General features: G+C 49.7%; 3 protein-coding genes and 1 pseudogene across 3 annotated transcripts in view; 2 read left to right on the forward strand and 2 right to left on the reverse strand.

The window, feature by feature from the left end:
- ZC3H7B (zinc finger CCCH-type containing 7B) overlaps positions 1 to 577 on the reverse strand; it is a 63,925-nt gene extending 63,348 nt beyond the window's left edge. Inside the window, exon 1 of the mRNA XM_050805827.1 lies at positions 246 to 577. The gene's annotated coding sequence lies outside the window, so the exon portion shown is untranslated. The remainder of the gene's footprint in view (positions 1 to 245) is intronic.
- ACO2 (aconitase 2) overlaps positions 1 to 12,405 on the reverse strand; it is a 297,744-nt gene that overhangs the window by 233,335 nt on the left and 52,004 nt on the right. The window lies entirely within an intron of this gene.
- The window catches only part of LOC126929229 (60S ribosomal protein L17-like), a 198,475-nt pseudogene that overhangs the window by 40,814 nt on the left and 145,256 nt on the right, over positions 1 to 12,405 (forward strand).
- RANGAP1 (Ran GTPase activating protein 1) overlaps positions 12,253 to 12,405 on the forward strand; it is a 40,294-nt gene continuing 40,141 nt past the window's right edge. The window contains exon 1 of the mRNA XM_050805867.1: positions 12,253 to 12,317. The gene's annotated coding sequence lies outside the window, so the exon portion shown is untranslated. The remainder of the gene's footprint in view (positions 12,318 to 12,405) is intronic.

A 12,405-nucleotide genomic window follows, 5' to 3' on the forward strand; every position in this document is an offset into this window, starting at 1 on the left:
GCAGGGCATGGGGACCGGGATCCCCAAAAAGGAGGAAGGAAATGGGGGTTTAGAGACGATTTATTTTTTGCAAAATCCCACTTTCCAGGTGGCCCAGCGCGCGGCCCCGGCCTGGACAGGGCTCTCCGCGCCTCTTCCCCAGCCCAGCCCGGCCCGGGCGTCCCCGAACCCTCGCGCGCGGGCGGCCCCGGACGCGGTGGCCCCGACCTCCGCCCCGCGGGGCTCGGGCCGCGCCAAGCACTTACCTCCGCCGGGCTGCGCTCCCCGCGGGCCTGCGCCGAGCCCGATAAATGGTATGCTATGACTAGAGGTATGATTACGTTATTATTATTAGTAATAATAAGAGTAAATGTTATTTAATTACGGGCGGCCGCATCCTGCTCCCGGCGCCGCCGCCCCGGCAGCTCCGTCCATGTGGCTCTGGAGCGCTTTACTTTCATTTCCAGCCCCTCGGCCGGCCGCTCGCGGCAGCACCCGCTGGAGGCACCGTCTCCCTGCAGCTCTTCCTCCTCGGGTCCTAGAGAGCGCGGCTCCCGTCGCCTCGCCGCGCCCGGGGTGGGCGGCGCGGGCTGCGCACCTGGGTAGAAGGGGGTGGGCGAGTCGGAGAAGCCCCATTCCCCGTCGAAAGCTCAAGCCTGGAATTCACCTTTATTTTCTTTAAAAGTGTCCTGCCTTTTAGGGGGGTTTCCTGTGGCAGTTCTGCATTTCTGGGCTAATGCTGCTCAAACCCAGCGCCTCCGCCCTTCCCCATCTGTGTCAAAAGCCCCCCCTCCGGCTTCCAGGTGCTTTCATGAAAGGCTGCCCAAAACCCTTCTCACAGATGGGAACTGGAGACACAGAAGAAAATCAGGACCTCGCTTGGCTGGAGTTTTATGTATAGGATGTTAAAAAATATTGAATGACACTTGTTAAAGAGTATAAGGCCGACTTTATTGGCATCATGATGGATGTAGGGACCACTGCAGTGGGTTTTGCGGTCGCGGAGAGTATTTGGGCTCAATTCAGAATTCAGCATGGGCAATGGGAATTTATAAGGAAGGAGCAAGGCCACTGATTGAGGGCCAATGCATAGGAAACTGCATCAGAGATAAAAGAGGATTCTGGCGTAAACCCATCTAAGAAGATTCTGGCTGAAGACAGGCCAAGGTGATCACACATCACCTGAGGGATTGTGGAGAATGAGGAACCTGATTAGATATTGACAATCAGGGCTGGGTGCAGTGGCTCACGCCTGTAATCTCAGCACTTTGGGAGGCCGAGACGGGCGGATCACCTGAGGTCAGGAGTTCAAGACCAGCCTAGCCAACGTGGTGAAACCCCGTCTCTACAAAAATACCAAAATTAGCCAGGCTTAGTGGTGGGTGCCTGTAATCCCAGCTATTCAGGAGGCTGAGGCAGAAGGATCACTTGAACCCCGGAGGTGGAGGTTGCAGTGAGCCAAGATTGTGCCGTTGCACTCCAGCCTGGGAGACACAGTGAGACTCCATCTCAAAAAATAATAATAATAATAAAAAGATATTGACAATCAGGTTTGGAGAATGGGGGAGTCTAGCTAAACCAACTTAGCAGGATTCTTACCAAAAGTGGACAGTGTGGCCCAGGGGCAGTGGCTCACACCTGTAATCCCGGCACTTTGGGAGGTTTAGGCAGGAGGATCACTTGAGCCCAGGAGTTCAAGACCAGCCTGGGCAACATAGTGAGACCCCATCTCTACAAAAAATTAAAGAATTAGCTGGCATGCCCTGTAGTCCCAGCTACTCTGGAGGCTGAGGCAGGAGGATCACTTGAGGCCAGGAGTTTGAGGCTGCAGTGAGTGATGATCATGCCACCTGCACTCCAGCCAGGGTAAGAGAGAAAGGCCCTGTCCCTAAAAACAAAACAAAAAACTGGACAATGTAAAGATGAACACAGAAGTCCAAAAGTCAAGGCCTAGTTGAAAAGTTCAGGGGAGCCTAGAGTTTAGTCAAGGAGAGAATCTTTGCCAGGGATATTTCTTTTTTTTTTTTTTTTTTTTTTTTTTTTTTTTTTTGAGACTAGAAAGCCCGGGCTGGAGTGCATTTGAGGCTGCCTCCCGGGTTTAGAAGGCCTCCTACTAGGCGCCCGTAAGGGGCTAGATTAACGGGGTTTCAGACAGCCATGGTCTATGCATATCCAAAGTGCTGGGATTACTGCTGAGCCACCGTGCCCGGCCCAGGGATATTTCTGAGGCTGAGCCTACAGACCAGCTATGCATATCCATGATACTGCCTCAGGACTGGTGAAGAGCCTACATTTGAATCCATAGCTCATGATCCAAAGAGTGTTCATTTATCACTACCTGCCCCATTAATTCCTGGAGGACTCTCTCAAGAGTTCTTTCAGATTTCCTTCTTAATCCTCTTCATTTTACACACATGCACACATACACACATGTGTATGTATTTTTAATTTATTTCAGATCAGCTGTGAGCTTGGCAGACTTTATCTTTACAAATGTTATCTCTTCCACAAGCATTTGTGCCAGACACAATCTTAGGAACTGGGGATATAACAGTGAACCAAATTTTAAATATTTAAATGCACTGTGGTAAGTTCTAGGAGAGACAAGAACCCGGAGCTGTGTTTACCTTTTTTTTTTTTTTGAGACAGGATCTGACTCTCTTGCACAGGCTGGAGGATAGTAGCATGATTATGGCTCACTGCAGCCTCCAGCTGTCCAGCTCTGGGCTTAAATGATCCTCTGGCCTCAGCCTCCCAAGTAGCTGAGACCACAGGTACACATCCCTACACCTGGCTAATTTTTAAAATTTTTTGTAGAGATAGGGTCTCATGTTGTCCAGTCTGGTCTCCATCTCCTGGACTCGAGTGATCCTCCTCCTGCCTCGGCCTCCCAAAGTGCTGGGATTATAGGTGGCTGACAGCTGTAATCCCAGCACTTCAGGAGGCTGAGGTGGGAAGATTCCTTGAGCTCAGGAGTTCTAGACCAGCCTTGGCAACACAGTGAGATTCCATCTCTCTTTTTTTTTTTTTTTTTTGAGCAAGGTCTCCTTTGTCACCCAGGCTGGAGTGCAGTGGCACAATCCTGGATCCCTGCAACCTCTGCCTCCCGGGTTCAAGCGATTCTCATGCCACAGCCTCCTGAGTAGCTGGGATTACAGGAATGTGCCACCCTGCCCAGCTAAGTTTTTTGCATTTTTTTAAAATGGAGATGGAGTTTTGCAATGTCAGCCAGGCTGGTCTTGAACTCCTGGCCTCAAATGATACACCCACCTTGGCCTCCCAAAGCGCTGGGATTACAGGCACGAGCCACCACACCCAGTCTGTGAGATCCTATCTCTAGAAAAAATCAAAAAATTAGTGAGGTGTCGTGACACAGGTGTGTGTTTCCAGCTACTTAGGAGGCTGAGGTGGGAGGCTTGCTTGAGCCCAGGAGACTGAGGCTGCAGTGAGCCGTGATTGCGCCACTGCACTCCAGCCTGGGCGACAGAGCAAGACCCTGCCAAAAAAAAAAGAAAAAAGAAAGCCTCTGGCATGAAGAAGGTAGATGCTTTTGTCCAGATCTGAAAACAGAATTCAGTGGCCATCAGACATTTCTGCTGTTTAGTGGGAAATCAACCCTTAAGACACCTGGGATAGATGCAAGATCATGGGCTAGAGGCAGTGAGAGGCTGCGCCTGGCAATTTAGGGAGGCTGGATGGTGTGGTGTTTATGTCACTAAGGCAATTATTAGGAGGACCAAGGTCCCCAGCCCTGCCACTCGCTGGCTGTGTGACCCTGGCAAACTAGCAGTATCAATTTCTTCATTTGTAAGATAAGGATCAGGAAACTGCATCCACATAAAGTTTGACTTAAGGATTTTAATGAAATACGAGCGTGGTGGCTCACGCCTGTAGTCCCAGCACTTTGAGAGGCCAAGGTGCGAGGCTTGCTTGAGTCAGGAGTTCGAGACCAGCCTGGCCAACATGGTGAAACCCTGTCTCTACTAAAAATACAAAAATTAGCCAGGCATGGTGATTCAGTGCGCCTGTAGTCTCAGCTACTCAGGAAGCTGAGGCAGGAGAATCCCTTGAACCCTGGAAGAGGAGGTTGCAGTGAGCTGAGATTGTACCCCTGCGCTCCAGCCTGGGCGACAAAGACTCCATCTAAAAAAAAAAAATGGCAGGGGGTGGGGGATTATAATGAATAATGTCTGTAAACCATGTAGTGAAGGCCGAATAAATATAAATGTCAGGCTGGGCATGGTGGCTCACTTTGGGAGGCTGAGGTGGGCGAATTACCTGATGTCAGGAGTTCGAGACCAGGCTAGCCAATGTGGTGAAACCCCATCTCTACTAAAAATACAAAAATTAGCTGGGTGTGGTGGTGGGCACCTGTAATTCCAGCTACTCGGGAGATTGAGGCAGGAGAATCGCTTGAACCCGTGAGGTGGAGGTTGCAGTGAGCCGAGATTGCACCATTGTACTCTAGCCTGGGCAACAAGAGCAAAACTCTGTCCCAAAATAAAATAAAATTTTATATATATATACATATGTGTGTGTGTGTGTGTGTCAGTTCACACACCCCCTAGGCAGTTTACAACGAAACATCCTTGACAACTTATTCACATTTACCACCATGGTTATCATTCTCATTTCATCGATGAGGATGCTGAGGCCAGTTGGATTGCTGCATTTTGCCTCAAGTGAACTAGGTGGCAAATGGTCTGGTGATTCCACCACCCCAGGTTGCTGGTGAAATAACGAACACATATCCTTGAAGAGGACTGTCCATCATTCAATGGGGATTCAGCGGGACACCAGCCTCCTATCTCTTCAAGTTGGTACCAACTTGTTCAATTGTTTGGGCTGCCTATGATGGTAAAGGGGTCTTTATTCCAAGACCCCAACCAGAGGTGAGGAGGCTTGGAGAAAAGGGCTGAAAGGAGACTGGGCGCAGTGGCTCACACCTGTAATCCCAAAACTGGGAGACCAAGGTGGGTGGATCACCTGAGGTCAGGAGTTTGAGAACAGCCTGGCCAACGTGGTGAAACCCCATCTCTACTGAAAATACAAAAATTAGCCGGGCATGGTGGCACATGCTTATAGTCCCAGCTACTTGGGAGGCTGAGGCAGGAGAATTGCTTGAACCTGGGAAGTAAAGGTTGCAATGAGCCGAGATCGCGCCACTGCACTCCAGCCTGGGTGGCAGAGCGAGACTCCATCTCAAAAAAAAAAAAAAAAAAAAAAAATTCGTATGTTGAATCTCTAATCCCTAATTTGATGGTATTAGGAGGTGGGGACTTTGGGAGATAATTAGGTCATGAAAATGGAGCCCTGATGAATGGAATTAGTGCTCTTATAAGAGACACTGGGGAGATGATCTCTCTCTCTGCCAGGTGAGGATACAGCAAGAAAGCAGCCATCTATAAACCAGAAAGGCGGCCCTCACCAACAACCTGACCATGCTGGGACCCTGGTCTTGGACTTCCAGCCCCCAGATCAGTGAGATGGCTACTGCTTAAGCCATCCAGTCTATGGTATTTGTCATGCAGCCTGAGGTGACTAAGACCGGGGTAATATGAGCACTGTACTCGATGGGGCATGGTGGCTTACCCAAAATCCCAACACTAGGAGGCCGAAGTGGGCAGATCACTTGAGCCCAGGAGTTTGAGACCAGCCTGACCAACATGGAGAAACCCCGTCTCTACTAAAAATACAAAATTAGCCGGGCATGGTGGCATGTGCCTGTAATCCCAGCTACTCAGGAGGCTGAGGCAGGAGAATCACTTGGACCCGGGAGGCAGAGGTTGCGGTGAGCCAACATCATGCCATTGCACTCCAGCCTGGGCAACAAGAGCGAAACTCTGTCTGAAAAAAAAAAAAAATAAATAAATAAATAAATAAAAATAAATTTAAAAATAAATTAAAAGTAAAATAAAATAAAAATACAAAAAGTAGCCAGGCATCGTGGCACATGCCTGTAATCCCAGCTACTCAGGAGGCTGAAGCAGGAGAATCTCTTGAACCCAGAAGGCAGAGGTTCAAGAGAACCTCCTCTCAGTAAGCCAAGATTGCGCCACTGCATCCCAGACTGGGAGACAGAGTGAGACTCCACCAAAAAAAAAAAAAAAAGGAATTATTATTTTTTTAAGATTGGAGTCTCACTCTGTCAATGCGGCTGGAGTGCTGTGGTGTGATCTTGGCTCACTGCAATCTCCACCTCCTGGGTTCAAGCGATTCTCCTGCCTAGGCCTCCCAAGTAGCTGGGACCACAGGCACGTGCCACCATGTCCAGCTAATTTTTTTGTATTTTTAGTAGAGACCATATCGGTCAGGCTGGTCTTGAACTTCTTTTTTTTTTTTTTTTTTTTTGAGACGGAGTCTGGCTCTGTCGCCCGGGCTGTAGTGCAGTGGCCGGATCTCACCTCACTGCAAGCTCCGCCCCCCGGGTTTACACCATTCTCCTGCCTCAGCCTCCCGAGTAGCTGGGACTACAGGCGCCCACCGCCTCACCCGGCTAGTTTTTTGTATTTTTTAGTAGAGACGGGGTTTCACCGTGTTCGCCAGGATGGTCTCGATCTCCTGACCTAGTGATCCGCCCGTCTCGGCCTCCCAAAGTGCTGGGATTACAGGCTTGAGCCACCGCGCCCGGCCTTGAACTTCTGACCTCGTGATCTGCCCACCTCGGCCTCCCAAAGTGCTAGGATTACAGGCTTGAGCCACCGTGCCCGGCCGATGAAGGAATTATTAAAAGAGAAGATAATCTGCCAGAAACCGTTTGGTACTGGGAAATCCTCCATAAATATTAGAGCAGAATGTAAGCTCCTCCATAGACACCATCCTTTTCAATCCTTTTCAATCTCTTTCATCACTGGATTTTCAGGAGCTGGAACGGCGCCTGTTGGAACATAGATGTTTGATAACTATTTGTAGAACAAATGAATTATTTTAATGATATTTCTCAAAGTTAAAAAAATAGTTTGCTCTAGTGGGAAGTCCCTGGCTTGAGCCCTGAGAAAGATGTAGTTCAAGTGTCCTTCATAGATGATGCAGCCAATCCACTCCCGCCAGTGGAGGGGACCCTCAGGGAGGCTGCCTTGCCCTGCAGGTGGGCTGACCCATCTCTCTCCAGGGGCCACAGGCGAGCACCCCATTGGGTGTTGGGAATATCTCTCCACATTCCTCACATGTCTGGCATACTTTAGCCGTTTGTTTTTGATCTGACTAAATAGCAAGTCAGCAGCCTTGGTCTGTTTTCAGGAATCCAACATAAATATTATTATTTATTCCATTTACAATTGGCAATTAAGTTTGTTTTCAGGCACCAGAATGGAATTTAAAACACTCAGTTAAGTAAACCAGACTAATCAGAGGCAGCCTGCTTTTGTCTTGGAAACATTCTTTACAAAAACAACAAAAGAAGCCTGCACTGTTAACAGAGAAAGGCCTGGAACACTCTCTGCTTCTCCTGATTCCCCCTTAAACTCACCTCGCACTCACGAGTGAAGTGTGTATGTTGAAAACAACCACAGAAGGCCAGAAATGGTGGCTCACACCTGTAATCCCAGCACTTTGGGAGGCCGAGGTGGGTGGATCTCCTGAGGTCAGGAGTTCTAGACTGGCCTGGCCAACACGGTGAAACCCCATCTCTACTAAAAATACAAAAATTAGCTGGGCATGGTGGTAGCCACCTGTAATCCCAGCTACTCAGGAGGCTCAGGCAGGAGAATCGCTTGAACCCGGGAGGCAGAGGATGCAGTGAGCCGAGATCGTGCCATTGCACTCCAGCCTGGGCGACAGAGCAAGACTCCGTCTCAAAAATAATAATAATAATAAAAAATAAAAAATAATAATAATAGAAAAGGACCCTAGAGACCTGGCTTCTATTTTCTTTCTCTTTCTCTCTCTCTCTCTCCTTTTTTCTTCGAGACAGGGTCTTTTTCTGTCATTCAGGCTGGAGTGCAGTGGCCTGACCATGGCTCACTGCAACCAACCTCCACCTTCTGGGCTCAAGGATCCTCCTGCATCAGCCTCCCTGGTAGCTGGGACTCCAAGTATGTACCACCATGTCTGGCTAATTGTTTTTAATAGAGACAGGGTCTCACTATGTTGCCCAGGCTGGTCTCAAATCCTGGGCTCTAGCAGTCTTCCTGCCTTGGCCTCCCAAAGTGCTTGCATTACAGCTGGTTGTGAGCCACCGTGCCCAGCCTTGTCTCATGTGTAAGTCAAACTGTAACTTGGGCCTGAGTTCTTCATTTGTTGAAATAAGGAACAAGATAGTCTTGGATGACACCATCCATTTGTCAAAGACTATGGTTATACTTCTTGGGCCAGGCAGACTAGCTCTCAGGTGATAACTTGAAAGAGAGAAAGCTGTAAAAAGGGCTGGAAGGAGAAAGAGAGAAGATAAGTAGTGTGTTGCTTGGAAACAGTGATTTTTTTTTTTTTTTTTGAGGCAGAATTTTGCTTTTGTTGCCTAGGCTGGAGTGCAATGGCCTGATCTTGGCTTACTGCAACCTCCGCCTCTCAGGTTCAAGAGATTCTCCTGCCCCAGCCTCCCGAGTAGCTGGGATTACAGGTATCCGCCACCATGCCCAGCTAATTTTTTGTATTTTTAGTAGAGACGGGGTTTCACCATGTTGGCCAGGCTGATCTCGAACTCCTGACCTCAGGTGATCCACCCACCTCAGCCTCCCAAAGTGCTGGGATTACAGGCATGAGCCACCGTGCCTGGCCAGAAACAGTGATGATTCTTGATTCTCCTGACTTGCTGGGCACCCTTGGGCAAACCCCCTGTTCCTTTTCAAACCCCAGTCTCCCCATTTGTAAAGAGGTTTAAGATAGAATCAGGAGGCTGGGCGCGGTGGCTCAAGCCTGTAATCCCAGCACTTTGGGAGGCCGAGATGGGTGGATCACAAGGTCAGGAGACTGAGACCATCCTGGCTAACACGGTGAAACCCCGTCTCTACTAAAAAAATACAAAAAAACTAGCCGGGCGAGGTAGCGGGCGCCTGTAGTCCCAGCTACTCGGGAGGCTGAGGCAGGAGAATGGCGTGAACCCAGGAGGCGGAGCTTGCAGTGAGCTGAGATCCCGCCACTGCACTCCAGCCTGGGCGACAGAGCAAGACTCCGTCTCAAAAAAAAAAAAAAAAAGATAGAATCAGGAGGCCGGGCACAGTGGCTCACGCCTGTAATCCCAGCACTTTGGAAGGCCGAGTAGGCGGATCACCAGGTCAGGAGTTTGAGACCATCCTGGCCAATATGGTGAAACCCCATCTCTACTAAAAATACAAAAATTAGCCGGGCGTGGTGGCATGTACCTGTAGTCCCAGCTACTCCGGAGGCTGAGGCAGGAGAATCGCTTGAACCTGGGAGGCGGAGGTTGCAGTGAGCTGAGATCGCACCACTGCACTCCAGCCTGAGCAACAGAGCGAGACTGCATCTCAAAAAAAAAAAAAAAAAAAATCAGGATACAGGAGTGACATAATCCAGATTGCTAGGGGGTGCTGTCAGGCTGCGTTTGTGATTTTTAGCTTCGAACGTGAACACCTTCAGGCAGAACATCCACTCTCCAACTCCCCACGAATCCCCCCAAGCCCCGCCAAGCCCCATGACTTCCTGTTACCTCCTAGGCCTTGAAGGCCACTGAATTTCTGGTGTCTAAGAATTCCCTTCCAGTTCTGAAAATCCCAAGACCCATCAGCTAAGATGTTCCCCTGCCCACCTTCCTCTTCCCTCTTCCCCTTGGCCTCTCTGTGCGCAGGCCAAGGAAAGTCTCAAGAAGTAAACTTGGAAAAGGGAGCCTGCAGATCACCCCAAGGAAAATCCAGACTGATTTGATCAGTCCTAGCTGGAAGCAGCACAGGAATAGCATGAGGCCTATGACTCATTTTAAGCAAACATCCGGTAATCCGACTGGTATCTGGTTCAAATGGGGAAACCTCAAGCACCTATGACAGGCCAGGCCCAGAGAAGATGCTGCCTAGATGGATACAGCGCCTCCTCCGGAGACCCTCCCAGGCTGGGAGGAAACGCCAAGAACAGTGTTAACTCTGTCCAAGAGCCCCAGAGCCCCAGGCCAATTGCTGTGGGGCTTTGCATCTTGCTGTGGGCACCTGCCGAAGGGAAAGACTCATGAAGTAGCATTTGACATGGGCCTTGTAGAAGAGGGAAGGTGGAAAGAGGATCCACATCTCAGGAACTTTGAGAACTGGGAGAGTTACACTCTGTCTAGAGCTTCAGTTTTCTCATCTCTGTGCTAGGAAGGGTGGTAATGATGCCCACTTCCCTTTTGGTGGTGAAGATTAAATGAGCTGTGTGTAAAAAGATATGGCATGATCTGTTTATTCATTTATTTATTTTGAGACGGAGTCTTGCTCTGTTGCCCAGGCTGGAGTACAATGGCACGATCTTGGCTCACTGCAACCTCTGCCTCCCGGGTTCAAGCAATTCTCCTGCCTCAGCCTCCTGAGTAGCTGGGATTCCAGGCATGCGTCACCATGCCCGGCTAATTTTGTATTTTTAGTAGAGGCGGGTTTCTCCATGTTGGTCAGGATGGTCTCAAACTCCTGACCTCAGGTTATCTGCCCGCCTCTGCCTCCCAAAGTGCTGGGATTACAGGCATGAGCCACCGCGCCCAGCCTGCATGATCTGTTTAACTTTTTTTTTTTTTTTTTTAAGTTTTTGAGACAAGGTCTTGCTCTGTCACCAGGGCTGAAATGCAGTGGTGCGATCATGGCTCACTGCAGCCTCAAGCTCCCAGGCTCGAGATCCTCCTGCCTCAGTCCCTTAGCTGAGACTACAGGCATGCACCATCACGTCCAACTCATTTTTGTATTTTTTGTCGAGACAGGGTTTGACTATGTTGCCCAGGCTGGTCTCGAACTCTCTCGCCTATAATCCCAACACTTTGGGAGGCCGAGATGGGCAACAAGAGTGAAACTCCGTCTCAAAAAAAAAAAAAAAAAAAAAAAAAAAAAAAAAAAAAAAAAACGCTGTTTGTGTTTTTATGCTTAAATTCACACCTGCAGAAAAGTTGCAAAAAGGTTCAAATAACTCCCATATCCTTCAACTAGATTAACTAACATTTTGCCACATTTGTGTCTCTGCTTTCTCTATGGATATGTGTATTTCTTAACCATAAAGGTTGCTGACATCATGTCCTTTTTGTCCCTAATTATTTCATCACTTTTTCCCCAAGAACAAGGGCAGTCTCTTACATAACCCTGTACCATAATCGAAATTAATAAATTTAACATTGATACAATACTATTATCTAATATACAGTCAAATTTTGCTGTTTCAGTATTGTCCTTTATAGCAATCCCTACCCAGGATCCGATCCAGGACCATGTATTGCATTCAGTTGTCTTTTTCGTTTCCTGTAATCGGCAACAGTTTCTTAGTTTTTCTTTGTCTAACATAATACAAACATTTCGGGAAGGGTACAGATCCGTTATTCTGTACCATGTCCCTCAGCTTGGGTTTCTCGTGATTAGGCTAAGGTTGTAGACCGGACGGTGACGCCGTGTTTTTCTCAGTGCATCACACAGAAAGCGTGCGATGAATGTCAGCTTGTCCTGCTGCTGATGTTAACGTGGCCGTTCAAGCGGTGTCTGCAGTTTCTCTACGATAGTTACTATTTCCCCTTTTTAATTATCAGGTAATTTGTGCATATTTATGTGGAAGGCTTCGAATGCCCTTTCAGTTTCATGGGACGGAAAAGAGCACTTTATCTGGGCAAATGGATACCTGTGTCTTGCGGAAGAGACCCAGCAGCCAGCAGTACCTGTGTCAACAAAGTTACGCGAACAAAACCTTTCCGGAAATGCTGAGGGACCTGGGTGCAACGCATTCTGGGAATTGTAGTCTCTGGGTGCTCCCGGCTGAACACCGCCCTGCGGTCTCTGCGAGAAAGACCCAGAAGCCGCCAGGGGAGGGCGAAGAGGAGGGCGGGGGGGGGCGCTCTGCGCGCGGTGCGCCATGGGACGGGTAGTTCAAGGCGCGCGCCCTGTCGCGCCCCCAGCTGGGGAACGGGACTACCCTACCCGAGAGGCCGCGCGTGCGGGGCGAGGGCAAGCCGGCCGGGGCCTCGAACAAATCAAATCGAAGCAAAGAAACTGCCGGCTTTCAAAATCCTCCTCCTCCGCCATCATCCGCCGCGGTGCGGAGAGCAGGTGGTGCTGGAAGCGCGTGAGGCCCCGAGCGCGAGAGAGCTGACAGACAAGCCAGCTGGACATCTGGACCGCTGGACCTGGAGGTGGCGACCCCGGCCTGACCCGGACCCTAAATCCGTCCCCGCCCCACCGGGCGGAGGCGCCTGCTCGGTTACCCCCACGCGGCTGCGCCGCTTGTTTACGGTAGAGTCAGGGTCCCTTTCCTTTCACAGTCACCTGCCTGGAAGAGGGGTGGGGGCGAGGAGGGCGTGGCGCCCCAGTGCACCTTCTG

This window comes from Macaca thibetana, chromosome 10, assembly GCF_024542745.1.
Source record: "Macaca thibetana thibetana isolate TM-01 chromosome 10, ASM2454274v1, whole genome shotgun sequence".
NCBI classification, from domain to species: domain Eukaryota; kingdom Metazoa; phylum Chordata; class Mammalia; order Primates; family Cercopithecidae; genus Macaca; species Macaca thibetana.